The sequence below is a fragment of the Centruroides sculpturatus genome, unplaced genomic scaffold (assembly GCF_000671375.1).
Source record: "Centruroides sculpturatus isolate CEXI.00-Female unplaced genomic scaffold, Cexi_2.0 scaffold406, whole genome shotgun sequence".
Taxonomy (NCBI): domain Eukaryota; kingdom Metazoa; phylum Arthropoda; class Arachnida; order Scorpiones; family Buthidae; genus Centruroides; species Centruroides sculpturatus.
The window spans coordinates 12801-28138 of NW_019384754.1; the positions used below are offsets into that span (position 1 = coordinate 12801).

The window sequence follows — 15338 nt, forward strand, 5'->3', positions numbered from 1 at the left end:
TTGCTAATAATCTGATTTTTTTTCAAAAATCAACGGCAAATGCCAGAAGGAGAAAGTATGTTTTTAGCATAACATCTTCTACCAGCTCAAAAGCAGTCTGGGATAAAATCCATAAAATTAATGGGAAATATGCTTCTCATTCTCTGTTGATGCCAGAAAATTACGGCACAATAATCAGTATTTGATATTTGTTGATATTGCTGATTTGTTTGGTGAAACATTTTCATTTTCATCCAGCAATATTATATATTTAAGGAATTTTCAGGTTTATAAAGCCTAAATTGAAAAACAGTGTTTAAATGTTCATTCCTCATCTAATGAGGAATATAATGTGCCCACCAGCATAAAAGTACATACAGCTCTATCTTACTCAGGGAATACTGCTGTAGGCCTGGATAAAATCCACTATAGCATGATTAAAAATCTGTCAAATAATTTCCTTTCTAATCTTCTGAATCTGTTTAACAGAATATGGACAGAACATACTTTTCCCGACTCTCGGACTATCTATCATTATTCCCATTCCCAAGCCAGGTAAAGATTGCAAGAATCCCTCTAATTACAGACCAATTTCTCTGACAAGTTGTCTTTGTAAACTCTTTGAGAGAATGGTAAACAGACGCCTGATGTTCTTCCTAGAGGAAAAGAACTACTTTTCACCATATCAGAGTGGATTTCGTAGGAACACAAGTACCATGAACAACTTAGTAAACCTCGAAACACCTATACGCAAAGCATTTATTAGATGACGGCACTTAGTGTCTGGGTTTTTCGATATAGAGAAGGCCTATGATCGCTGTTGGCGATATGGCATACTTCGTGATCTGCACCAATTTGGATTGAGGGATAATTTACCAATTTTTATAAAAAAAACTTCTTACAGAATCGAAGATTCCAAGTCAGGATTGGCACCACTTTATTTAGGCTCTTCACACAAGATGTTTTTTTAGGTTGTATTTTGAGTGTGACTCTGTTCCTAATCAAAATCAACAGCATAGCTAACTGTCTTCCTCCCAGTGTGAAACACTCTTTGTATGTGGATGACTTTCAGATCTCCTGCCAGTCTAGTAACATGAATTTCATTGAGAGACAACTGCAAACCTCCCTAAATCGCATATATGTTTGGGTCCAAGACCAATGGCTATACATTTAACGCAGTGAAGACCTCATGCATCCAGTTTTGCCAAAGGTGTGGACTGTATTTAGATCCTGAAATTTATTTAAATGGGGATAAAATTCCAATGGTGAATGACACAAAGTTTTTGGGAGTTATATTTGATTCCAAACTGATGTTTATACCGCACTTGCACAATTTGAAGAGTAGATGTTTAAAATCTTTGAACTTTTTAAAGGTATTATGCTGCTCATCCTGGGGAGCAGACAAATGTTCTATGCTCAGGATTTATAGGGTCCTTGTTTGCTCAAAGCAGGAGTATGGATGCATTGTTTACGGCTTTGCGTGAGAATCTACTGTTCGAATGCTGGATCCAATCCACCATCAAGCATTATGTTTGTGCACTGGTGAATTTCAAACTTCTCCTGTCCAAAGTTTATATGTGGATGCTTATGAGCCTCCACTATCTCTTAGGAAAAAACAGTTGTCTTTTTTTTTATTATATAAAACAGAAATCTCATATTAAACCTTCAGTTCATTGTACAGTATAAGATAGTCAGCTGAAATGGTGATTTGAAGCTCGCCCAAATAGTGTTTTTACATTTGTCATAAGAATGGAGAATGTAAGCAGCACGATTGACCTGAACACAAGCAACATTTCACAGGCCAAGATTGAGAGTTTACCACCTTGGTCAACTCCTATGATAAATGTTGACTTTTGCTTAAAGCAGTTTCCTAAGGTATTCATCCCAGACTACATCTACAGACAGCACTTTGCAGAAATTCAACACAATGATAGGAATTTAATTTTTATTTACACTGATGGTTATAACTCAGTTGACTATGTTGGCTCATCTTTTGTCTGCCAGGTGGAAATCGTGGCAGAACCAATAGCGTTGAATTCTTCCATCTTCACTGAAGAGCTGCAGGCTATTTATGTAGCGTTAGATTATGTAATCAGAAAAGGTCATTGTTGCTGCGTGATTTACACTGACTCAGTGCACTTCAGACTTTGATCTCATATGAACCTAGTTTTTACTTTATAGTGATTAAAATTCAGAAACTAATTTGTTATCTCACTACGAAAAATTTTTTGTAAAGTTTTATTGAGTTCCACACCACGTGGGTATAAGAGGTAATGAAGAAGCTGACACAGTTTCCAAGTCAGCAAGTCACTGTATGAAATGACTATCGAAGGAGGTGATTTGAAGCTTGTAGTTAAAAAGCGACTAACAGAATTATGTGGAAATTATGTGGAATGCACAAATCCACAATAAACTACATGAGATCAAACCTTTGGTAGAAAATTGGACACAGTAGGCAGTATGATAGATCTGAGGTTGTCCTTACTTGTTTGAGAATTGGATACACTCAAATCACTCATTACAATACCTTTTGAAGGGTGATGATCAACCTATATGTCAGTATTGCAATTGTACTGTAAGTGTTAAGCACATACTTTGCAACTGCATTGCTTTTGATCAGAGTTGTAGACAGCATTTCGGAAATGCAAGCTATAGAGAGATTTTGGGCCAGGGACCAAATCTGGACAATATACTGGACTTTCTGAAAGTCATTAATATGTATAGAGAAATTTTATTATTTATATATTGTACAGTTTGATTTACTTTGTGTTGCTTATTTAAATTATTGTATATATTCTTTTGTTGTTGTTTATTTATTTATTTATTTACTTATTTATTTATTATATTACCATTAGCTCTGTAATCATTAAACTGTTATATTTCGTATATATGTAATTTCCTATTTATTTTATATTACAAATTGTACCATGTGTCATGGCGCAGTATAGCCTGCATGGCTCTGTGCCAACAAAAACCAACCAACCAACCACTTTAAACCACCCTGCATTGATCCTCCTAGTAATCTCCCTATTAATGTTGCCATATTTTTGCAGCAGAGATCTCAAATAACGGAATTCAGCACTTTTTGGCAATGGTATTTCATTTAGTTTTAACGAACCAGTACCAGGGAGATTGTCAAAATTACAAAGCATATACTACGTCTTGGTTTGGCTGATTTTTAGGCCCTCATTTTCCAGCACATGTTGCCATTTATTTAGCTATCTCTGTAGTTCTTTCCTATCCTCATCAATGAGGACTATGTCATCTGCAAACAGCACACACCAGGGTATGTGCTTTTGTACAGCAGATGTTATTGCATCCATACTAATAGGAAGAGGTATGGGCTAAGTGCTGACCCCTGATGTAAGCCCACTCTTATCTCAAACATGTCCGTCAATCTGGCTGCCGTTCTAACCTGCGTGCTGTCTCTATAGTACATATCTTCAATTGTCTCAATGTACTGAAGCAGCACATCTTTTTTCCTAAGGCACTTTCACAAAAAATGAACTTTCTAAGGCATTTCTTCACAAAAAATGAACTTTTATGATTTGTGCATGAAGCAGTAAATATCATATACAATAGCCATTCCAAATTGTTATTGAATATCAACGAGATGAAACTAACGAGAGAAGAATTAAATTTATTTAGCCAAGTAATAACAGCAAAAGGTGCTCCTTTGACAAATTATTGGGGGTTCGTAGATGGAACGACATGTCCTATTTGTCATTATACATCAAAGGGTGGTATTCGGTGGCCATAAACGTATAAATTGTTTGAAATTTCAATCAGTGGTTACACCCAATGGTATGATTGCTAATCTTTCTGGACCAATAGAAGGAAGATGTCATGACAATGGAATGTTAAGAGAATCTAATTTGTTACAGCAGTGCTTTTCAACCTGTGGGTTGTGACACCCAGCGGAGTCGCAAAGCCTTACACTGGGAGTCGGGGTAAAAGAAAAAGACAAGTGCTTGTAGGTCCTACACTACAATGAAAAAAAAAACTAGAATTTTAGTAAGAAGACTATACCTGTTTATTTTACAGTATAATTGGTTTTTCGATCGATATTTAGGTCTCAACAGAAAAAAAATTAAATATGTAGTTTTTAAAATCACTGATATAGTTTTAATATGGCCCTGGGGGGATCGCCAGAAGTTTTTAACGTGCAAAGCGGTCGCATATTCATGAAGGTTGAAAAACACTGTGTTACAGCATTTGGCTGCGATTCCTTGTTCTGAGAACAGGACCGAATTTGTTTTATATGGAGATTCTGGTTATCCTTTGCGTCAATCAATACCTCATTACACCATTCCGAGGTGCTAGCTTAACACCCGAGCAACAAGTATTTAATTCCAGGATGAGTTCAGTAAGAGAGTGTGTGGAATGGGTATTTGGGAAAATAATTCAGATATTTGCTTTTCTAGATTAAAAAAAAAAAATTGAAATTGTATCTTTAGCTTGTTGATAAACTGTATATTGTTGGTGCACTACTTACAAACTGTCACACATGCTTATACGGTAGTGCAACATCAGATTATTTTAATTGTTTACCCTCCAAATTGGACAAATAGTTAGATTGTAATCAATAAATAAATAAATAATTTTTTCAATTTTATAAAAATTTTTATTCAATTTTTATTCAGTTTTCAAAAGTGTTTCTAATAACGCTTTTCTTTCTTTTCTCTCTAAATCAAATTTTTATAAAAACACTCATTTTTCTTCTCTATCTTGGTTCAGTCTTGCTTCTGAAAAGAAAACTACGATAAGAGATTTTATGAACACAGCTATAAAAATGTTATCGACACTTTACATCACTCGCTAAAAAAAATTTAATAATTAAAATTTTCTGAACTTAAAATCGTCTGTTTCTTCACAATGCTATTCGTAAATGCTTAAATAATCATTATCTTAATTAAATAGTTCATAATTTTAACCCCAAAGAGAAAAAAAATGAAGAAGTTTAACCGATCTTGTACTCGCCATTCTACACGAAGCGAATGTTGTTATCGACCGTGTAGAATTGCCAGATGGCGGCACTTGGACCGTCAGCCGTACACATTTTGCGCTGATACGTGTACCTCAAACTCTCTAATATCTCGAATAATCTAATTCTCCGGGTTTAAAGCTAATTTTATAATCTTCCGTTGGATATTTATCATTATTAATTCTTAACCAACATCTCATCATATCTGAGTTATCGAATATCATATAATTTTGATTCTGATTGTTTTCCTTTTCTTGATATTGAGGGATTACAAAAATATTTCTGATTTCATCTGTGGTTGTATTTACAATTATTGTACCGCTAGAACCATTTCGAATGTTACTTCTAATTAATCTGACAGAAAACCAATTAATTTTTATATCAGGTGAGGGATTTAGAGATACACTATTAAAATTAACTTGTGGTTCTGGATATAGCTTAATATGTGGTAACCAAAGTGAAATATCAGATATTATAACTTTATAATTCGGATTGTTAACGTAGGTATAGATTATATTATTATTTGAATTTCTCCAGAAGACAAGTCTTACATTAATGTTTGATATTATTTTCCTAAAGTCGTTGAAAAATTCAAACATCTGTTTAATTGGTATGCACAGTTTGATCTTGTTACTGTTTTTGGTTAATATCCATCTTTCTGTAAATGTTTCGTTATAATTTGCATTTTTCTTTAATCCTTTTAAAAGGGTCTTCATTTTTTCTTCAGTTTCAAGAGATTCCAAACTTTATAGGAGGTATTCCAAAGAATTTTACTAAAAAGTTATTTAGTTTTTAAAGAGTGCAATTTCTATTTTCTATTGTTACGTCATACCACTTTGTTTTATCAAAAAATCTAAAGATATTATTATTAAATTTTTCATTGATATTATGCCAAGAAACCCATGAAGACATTGATTCCAGAGCTAATTTTGAATTATTTACGGGTATTGGATTTTTAAACTCGATTGTAAAGTCTTGTGATTTATCAGCATTTTTCGAATCTAAGACTATTAGTTTCATCTATATAAAACAAAATTCTCATTAAACTCGCTCGGTTCTTGTATAAATGAGTATAAAACTTTAATGGGAGATTTACCTTTATTTCTTTCTACTATGTATTTCATGCAATAGTAACCACATGTAACAAATGTAGGATTCTGAAGAAAACTAGAGTTATATCTTATTTTTTTTTTAGATGTTCTTAAATATTTTATGATTTCTTTTGGAATGATCTCTCATTTCAATCTTACATTTTTTAACTTATATTCACCAAAAGGATCAATGAATTCAACAAAGGGATATTTAGGGTCATTATAATAACAAACCCAGTGTGTGCCATCTCTAGTTGAAATATCTAAATTAATTATACCATTTTCAAATTTTCGAATTGTTTTCGGTAATAGATCAACCGTAAACACACACCTAAAACCTTTTCCATTTTTTATATTATCACTAGCATGCTCGGTGGCAGCCTTGTCTGCTCTTATATCCATATAGAAGTTTGAAAAGTTGAACTAATTGTTCATTCATTATTTTTGGGTGATCAATGTGTAGTATTGCATTCGAGTATCTCAAAATATAAAAGATAAAGTCACAAAACTTCTGAATAAGTTATATTTCGAGTTTTGTCATTTGTTGGTATCAAAATTATTTCATTGTTATGATTTCCAGTTCTGGAAAGCCCTACATACAATTGGCCATGGGAGAAACTGTTCGTACGAAAATCCACTCCAACGTGTTGGAATGTTTGGCCTTCAATTTGTTAATTGTAATAGCAAAAGAAAGTTTAATTGGAAATTGTAAATGTTTAAATTGAAATGGTAGACCGGTAGGAATCATTGGGATTCTAGGAATAAATGCAATTTCCCCTAGTCGCTGGTCTAGTGGGAATTATAGCTTCAATGATATTGTCACGCATAGCTGTAATTTGTAACCTGGTACTATTACAGAGATTGGGAGGTTGAACACTGCGTAACAACATAATTGGAGAACCAGTTTTTAATTTTAATCTATGTGGTGGGAATCCAGATGGGCTGAGACCATTAAGAAACTTCTGTGGATAATGTGTTATGTTTATTGTCTCGAGGTTACAACCAAAGTGAGCGCTCAGGTACTGTTCCCGTGATGCATCAGCAACGATCGCCACCTGGCGGACTCACTAATATTTTACATTTTAACATTTTAATACAATACAAATTACATAATGGACTGCATCATCAGTGCTTAAAACTGTATCAATGGATAGGTATTTTTGGCTGTTACCATTGACTTTTTCAAAAATAATGGTATTTATTTCTTCTGCTGTTATATTTCTAGGTGAAATTATGGCCCTTTCACACAACCAAAGTTACGGTTTATTCAATAAATCTGAAATATTGGGATAAATTTCAGAAATCAAATCATTGAGTGTATTCACTATCTCACCTATGTTTTCACTGACAGTGATGTAGCCATTTTTGTTGTCTACTGTTCCATCACCAATTTTCAGTAACTGTTTTGGAAATGCAGGGTCACCTCTTACAAGATGAGCTCTCATATTTGTACGAAAATAGAGTTTTTCGATACTGTTTCAAATACGTGAAGACTTTAAGCATGCTTTTATTGTATCAGCTCTCGCACCTTTTTGAATCACAGGTAAAGTCTGTCGAAAATCTCCGGCAAAAACAAAGGTTATACTGCCCATTAGTTTATTATTCGATCTAAGATCTTGTAAAGATCGATCAACAGCTTCAATATGAGCCCTATGACTCATCGTATACTCATCTCAGACTATAAATAATGTTTCTTGGAGAATTTTTCCAAGTGGACTGTTTCTACGGATCGGACAAACGGACTCTCCATCACAAAATACATTTAATGGTAATTTGAAAGGCGAGTGAGCAGTCCTACCTCCATTGAGAAGTGTCGCTGCGATTCCTGAGGATGCTACAGCCAGTGCTGTACCTTCGGCTGATCTCACTTAAACCAACAGTAAATTAATCAAAAAGGTTTTCTCAGTTCCATCGGGAGCATCCACAAAAAATACTTTGCCTCAATTATTGATCACACTGTCAATAATAACATTGAATGCGTATCTCTGATCATCGACTAATTTTGGTAGATTAACTGCTACAAAATTATGTGATTCGTGTATGTCATAAGGACGCCTGAAAAGAGAGTTGTAAGGATCATTATAATTTTGATTATTCTTGATAGGAGAAGCCAAACTAAAATCATGTAAATATTTTTTGGGGAAAAAAAGACCACCTTATCCTCTATTTCAATCAAACCTTGAATAAAAATTTCTTCATAGAACGTCAATTCATAGTTGTTTAATTGATTTTGTTCTCGATGAAGAATATCTTGGCAGAAATTCATTCGAAATGTTTCCCATAGAATTAAAGGTTCAGATGGTTGACAGAAAACTAAAATAATAGCAAGTAAATTTCTCATTTTCGAAACACTTTTTGATATGGAGGCATCAAAGAGAGTCTTTCCAATGATTATCATTCTCTAACAGGCCCAGTGCATTACATGCGGCTTTGAAAGTAGGATTGACGGTCTTTAAACTCTCGAATGAAGTTGGACCTCGAATGTGATGTAATAACATCCTCAGATGAAAACATTTGCCTTGATTAGGATGAAACTCTACCAAGTGCTGTATCTTTTTTGATTCCAGGATAGCGTTCAACATCTAGTCCTCGTTTCCTTTGAGAAAATTTATTATTTGACCAAGTATAATACCCTGGAACTTCGTGATATAAAAGTGTTCTAGCAAAATAGTCTGATGAACATAAATTGAAAAAAGCGGTCATTGTTGTTTTCCGTGGATTATCGATTACTTGGTGAATATTATCCTCAGTGAAGTAAACTCTTTGATTATTTTTAAGATATACAGCTAAATGGATCACAGCTGGAAATCGTTCATGAATAGAAAAATCAAAGAATCTCCAAAATGCTTCTGAAGAAGATATGTAACGACCGTTGATATAGCTGCTTATTTTATCATTCTCATTTTGAACAGAAAAAGTGGCTTGATCAGAGCCTTTATTCACATATTTGCAGATATACTTGATTGCTTGAATCGAATGGCAGTATTCGACATTTATGTGTGCACCAAAACATCTTGATAATGAAGGGCAATATGATACAATCCAATGATTATCTAATTGTACTGTTTTACCATGAATATTCAAAGAAGTGGTGTATCCCCCATCTTCAGGAGATCTATGACGATAAGTTGGATAACTATCATTCCCAGTTTGTGTTTCTTTTACGAAATTGTGTTGATATTTTTTTGTACACCTACCATTGTTCATGCAGGGTGATGCCATATTGAACTCTCCGCAAGGGCCATGAATCATATTTTTGCACACAATGTCAAAAAGCAAAGGATTGGAATTTTTGTTTGGCAATTCAGCAGAAATAATTGTATCAATTTCATCTGGTTGAATTTTTACTTCTAACCATAAGAGAATGTGACTGTGTGGCAAACCTCGTTTCTGCCACTTGACACTGTACATGTAACATGCAACTTTACCAAAGATTGCATGTTTTATCAACAGATCTATGAATTTTTTGAGTTTGAGATGAAAAACTAAACTGGAAATTATGTCATGTTGATCGAATGACTTCCGATTCCCTGTTAATTCACATTTTATCTCAGGCCAAGCGGAGTTACAGGTGAATGTAATAAAACAAATCAGAACGACTTTTTATACGAACATATGTAAGAGCATCTTGAGTTTTTTCGTGCATATAACGTGGTGAGCCTTTGAATGTTGCAGGAAGAATAACTTGTTGACCTAAATTTGCAGCTGTCACATTACCGTTGGCATTAACTGCATCTCGCAGATGTATGTAATGTTCGGCGCGCAACTTTTTTTGATTAACGCGTATAAAATTCAACCTTTCAGAAATTGTTTTGGCCATCATATCAACACAATATTGATTAAATAATTGTCTATAAAGATGCAGATGGTTAAGGCTATTTTGTCTGACCATGAAGCGGTAGGCATAGAATTGCATGCAAGAAACAGTTTTTACCTGGTTATTATGCTGTTTAATATTGATATGATATCCATCTTCTCCTCTAGTAAACATCAGAGGATAATGCAGTGGATCGTACGATAGATGAAGCTCAGAAACCCGTTGTAATCAACAATCGCGACCATGTAACACAATGTCTCTTGGACCTTTGTCTTCGTCAACTAATAATACAGCTACTTCATTAAGTGTAGGTGCATTATATCGGCCTCTGTGTTTACCTGCGGGAATTTTGTCAGCATGGATGATTAATTTTAAATTGTGCAATTCATGAAAAGGTCTTGACTCAAGATTATATTTGAAACTTCGAATAAGATTATGGTTATCTTGCAAGATTTTCTGCAATCTTTCAATGAGTTCCGTTTTCAAAGTTGGGTTTATATTCAATCAGGCTAATATCTGGTCAGATTCAGACACGAAGTAGATCTGTAAAAATTTAGGCGTGTCTTCTGGATCAGGAAGTAAACTGCCAATCAAATGATAAACTTGACCCTGGATTTTAAAACTAGGCATGAAATTCCCTTCTCTTATTACTTTGGCTCCAAATGATGTCATTTGTAATAGAATTTTGTATTGTCTAGAATTGTCTAAGAAATGTATGGAAAGAGGATCTGTCCCTATAATCAAATTTTTAATGTAATCTTCAAGTTGTTCAAGGACGATTTTACCTGCAGCACAGCAAAGTCCAGGAGTTTCATCATACCATTTTTTGGCAAAACAATGGTCACATATTTTGATCATTTTACCTATTTGAACCTCTTTCATATCCAAGTAGTCATTTTTAGGATGATAATCAAAAGCTGATTTGAAACCTAAAAAATTCCCCACTATAAGCATTTGATTCTCAGCCGAACGAAATCGTTGCTCTTCCAGTCTTCCAGACCGCTCTGCTGTAGATTCACGTTGTCTATAATTATGAACAATAACAGCTCTAGAACTTTTTCTTCCTATTTGTGCTTTCGCAGTTCTCGGCATTATGGAAAGTGTTGTTAAATTATGTAAAATTTCGAATATTTTGTACAATTCATGTGAAGAATATTTTGTACATCTAGTGAAGAGAGAGAGAAATGGACAGAAAAAATCCGTTGCAGTTTTATTTAATTAATAAAAAATCTGTAGGTTTGATTAGTGGTAAACATTCTGGGGATCATAAAAATGCTGCAGTTAAAATTTGGTAACGATTAGTTTAGTACTTTTCACGGTTAGTGGTTGCAAACGAAAAATATGTTGTCTCTATATAGTAGTATAGATATAGATATAGATTTATCATTTTGTTGGATATTCCCAATTCTGAATCACTCCTTTTTTTCCTAATTTGAAATTTGGCCATATTGGACTTAAAGGGGCTTTGGTAAGAAAGAGTCCACCAGTTTTTTTTTATTACATCCGGATCCAGTTACTTTATCTAAAGCTTTTCTAGCTCCCCATCTTGCAGCACCTGATAAAGCTCCCGTAGCCAAAGTGGTTAGAATAGGAATTAAAAATGGTAAGAAGCCTCCATTCTTTTTTAATTGTGTTCTATTTATTTTTATTCTCTTTCCTTCATTAATATTTTTTATTTGAGTTTTTGTTAAAAACATATCGTGATTAGGAGGTTTAGATTTATCTATTTGTAAATATATTTCTTCATCATTCTTAAAGGCTGATTTCAATTTATTTTTTGAGATTTGGTTAGATAGATTCTGACCTTAATATAATTACTCATTTATTTAGTTAAAAATTTTGAATAATATTCTTTTGCTGTATCAGCTGTTATTTCTCCGGAATTTAATAATAGATCAAGAATTTTGACAATTTTGTTATATACTTTTTTATTTCCTCCTAACAGCTTATCAGTTAATTTTTCTAATTCCTTAACTAATCCTTCTCCACTAATTTAAAATGATTGTGAAGCAGACTTGAGTCATACCCTTTTTCCAATTTTATAATTGCAGGAGGTATTAATTCTCACTCTCCGACTTGGGGTAGAGACTTGCTGCATGATAGGGGCGAGGCTTTCGAGGAATTCTTGGCACAAAATAATTTACTTATTATAAATGATCCTCATTAACCTCCTACGTTTGACAATGGCAGACATTTTTCTTGGATTGATGTCACTACTTGTTCTAGTGGTTGTTTTACCTCTATTGCCGACTGGCAGGTGCTTAATAAGCACAATTTTTCTGTAAGGCTTGCTGGAGGGAGCCCTTGGGGTGAGAGGTTATGACCCTCGCTTTACCCGTGATCTGTCAGGATGACACGAGAAAGCCTTTTCCGTATGGGGGTCGCGGTTTGCTGGACGCAAAGACTCACACAGAGACCATATAGCCACAGCCAATGCGTTTATTGTACACAAAACATGCTTACAGATGCGGGAAGTACACTATCCGGCTGACTCGAAGTAGATCCCACTCGATGGAGGACTAGCTGAAGTTCGTCCGTCGCTCAGGAGACGATCCCTGGGAGGAGGAAGTGGAAGCTGGGCTCACCCTGCACACGATTTTCCTGGTTCCAGACCACGTTGATGGGCAGAATACCTTGAAGCACCTTCGGACAGAAAGTTCGATCTTGGGAAGGTCGGTCCCCACGATCTTCTATCCTTAGTACCGATTCACGTGTTTCTGAGTCTGGTGATCCGCACGACAGTTCACTCCCAACTTCCTCGTGTCCTTGGGACTTCGGGCTTTTATAAACTTTTTCCTCCCGAAATCCCGAAGTTTTGGTTGGTCCAAATGTTGGTCCCTCTGCGCTTCTATTGGTCCCGGGTCTGTTGCCAGGGACGCGATTTGGGCTGAGGGGTCGCCGAGTTGACCCCCGTCCGGGCCGTTCTCCTCCGGAGTCGGGTCAAGCCCTCTCCCGGATGACGGTCTCGTAAATTGTCACCTAATGTCTATTTTTCGGTCCCGGAGAGGTGGAAGCTGTCTCAGCCGCCGCCCCCTCCACAGGAGTGTCAGCAGGACCTGCTTTGAACTCGATTTAAGGTGACTGTCCGAAGTTTCCCCGACGGTCGATCCCTCGATCGTTCTCACGATTGACGACCGTGAATCTGTCAATTAGGGCTGGAATGCGACAATTAAATCGTCTTGCACCTTGTTCCTTGGTCACACCGGTCCTATTTACGTAATAAGTCACCGATATATTGACTTTAGCTCGACAGCCGGTTTCTGTCCGAGGGGGAGTGTGTGGTCCTGGCCTCACATTTCTGACCATCCATATATAACTTTTAAGATTTGGGAAAGTGCTTCTACTCTGTCTCTGGCTTGGGGAGCACGATTTAATCCCTTAAAAGCTAATTGGACAAAAATTTCCGATCATCTGTATTTTGTAATTAATATACCAGATTGTCACTCAAGGGAGGATGCCTGTATTGTCATTGACCAATGTATTCGACATATTTACTGGGCCTGTAATAATTATATTCCTAAGTCAACTCCTAGGTGCAGGCTGGTTCCCTGGTGAAACAATGAGGTATCTGCCACTCGCAAAATTAATGTCCAATTGCGACTCAAGTATAAGTGCTGTCACAATCTTATATTACAAGCAGGGTTACCTGAGGATTACCTACGTCATCAACGAAAGTACAAAGATCTGATTCTCAAAACGAAATTGCAATCCTGGAGAGATTTTTGCTCACGTGCTTCTAATAACCCTTGGGGTTACCTAACAAAACTGTGCACTGGAAAATTAAAAAAGCATTCTGTCCTCACGACTCTGCATACTGATGTATCTAATACTATTACTTTATCTGATACTGTTAATAATATACTTGATACTTTTTACGTGAAGGATTCTCATGATGAGGACACTGCTTGGCATAAATCTTTGCGGATTGTCAGATTTGTTTTTTTCTTCTCTGAGATCTCACTTTATTTCACATACCAAGAGGTGGATTCAGCATTTTGTGATTTAAATAAAGGCAGGGCGGCTGTTTTAGATGGCCTGACAGTAGATATTGTTAAAAAGTTATAATATTGAAACGGCGGAAATCATCAAATTGGAAGAAGACGAAGGTAGAACTACACCAGATACTACAGCGCATACAGGGAGAGAATACAAGGTTAAACTAAATAAAGATGTGAAAACTCGCCAAGTGTCTTAATTTATAGCACTTTATTGTGTTAGAAGCAGAAACAAATTGCAAAGCATGGCTTCATATCATTAAAAGTTATGGAATATTATTTTTAATATTATATTTAAACTCTATAATATGTGTTTACACTTTGGCATTTTTCCTGAGCAGTGTAAGGTTGCACAACTTGTCCCTCTCCCAAATTGCCCTCTTCTTATGAGGTTAGACCAATTTCTCTTTCACCAATCCTTGGTAAAGTTCTTGAAAAACTGATGTCTAATTGACTCTCCTGGCATCTGGAAACATCAGGTAAACTTAATGAATTTCAATATGGCTTTAGGCATCAGAAATCCACTCTTCACTCGTGAATAATACCTATATTCTTGGCATTAGCTTAGATATAAGCAAGGCTTTTGACTCTGCGTGGTGGCCTTTGGTTCTCTGCCAGGACAATCAAATTTCCGTAGCTGGTAATCTGTACCAGCTTTTCAAAGATTATTTAGATAACAGATCTGCCATCTCTGTTGGCCATCTTTCTTTTCATCAAAACGTTCTGAGGGGTTGCCCTGAGGACCCTTACTTTGGATCATTTTATTTGATGATTTTCTTTGTCAGGATTTTGAGCAGGATGCTTTGGTGGCCTATGCAGATGATGCTTTCATTCTTTTCGGCGGGAAATCATGTGCCGAATTGGAATCTAAGGTTAACCGTGCAGTTAATATGATACTCGAATGGGTGACTCTTAATAGGCTATGTTTTAATGCTAACAAAAGCAAGGCTATTGTTTTCAATAGGCCTGGACAACAAAATCTTTATACCTGCGTCCCGACTCTTAGAATGAATGGAAAAAGTATTAAAGTGGTTTAGGAACTAAAATATCTTGGTGTAATTTTGGATCATCGGTTATCCTCGAATAATCATATTCACTACATTACTAATCGCACTGGTCATATTATGCATGCATTTGCCAAGATAGCCAGATCAACTTGAGGTCTTCAGCTCGGCTATGGGATCAATTTATGATAGTATTTTTCTTCCAGTTCTTACATATGGCTGTGGCATTTCGGGTCATGCTGCTGTAAAGGTCCACCAAAAACGTATACTTGTATCTGCACAATGTAGAGCTCTTTTGCTGATAACAAAGGATTATAATACTACTCCTAATGCTAGTTTGCAGATTCTCTTTAGAATGCCGCCTATTGATAAATGCATATCTCATTTATGGAAAATATGGAAAATCAGGTGCAGTTATTGTCCTGTATCACTATTTAATTTATTTACTGATGAGTCTTGGGAGGAGAC

At 35.6% G+C, this 15338-nt stretch overlaps 1 pseudogene; it reads right to left on the reverse strand.

The window, feature by feature from the left end:
* Positions 1-7532: 7532 nt before the first annotated feature.
* LOC111628654 lies at positions 7533-10846 on the reverse strand (annotated as a pseudogene).
* Between the last annotated feature and the right edge of the window lie 4492 nt (positions 10847-15338).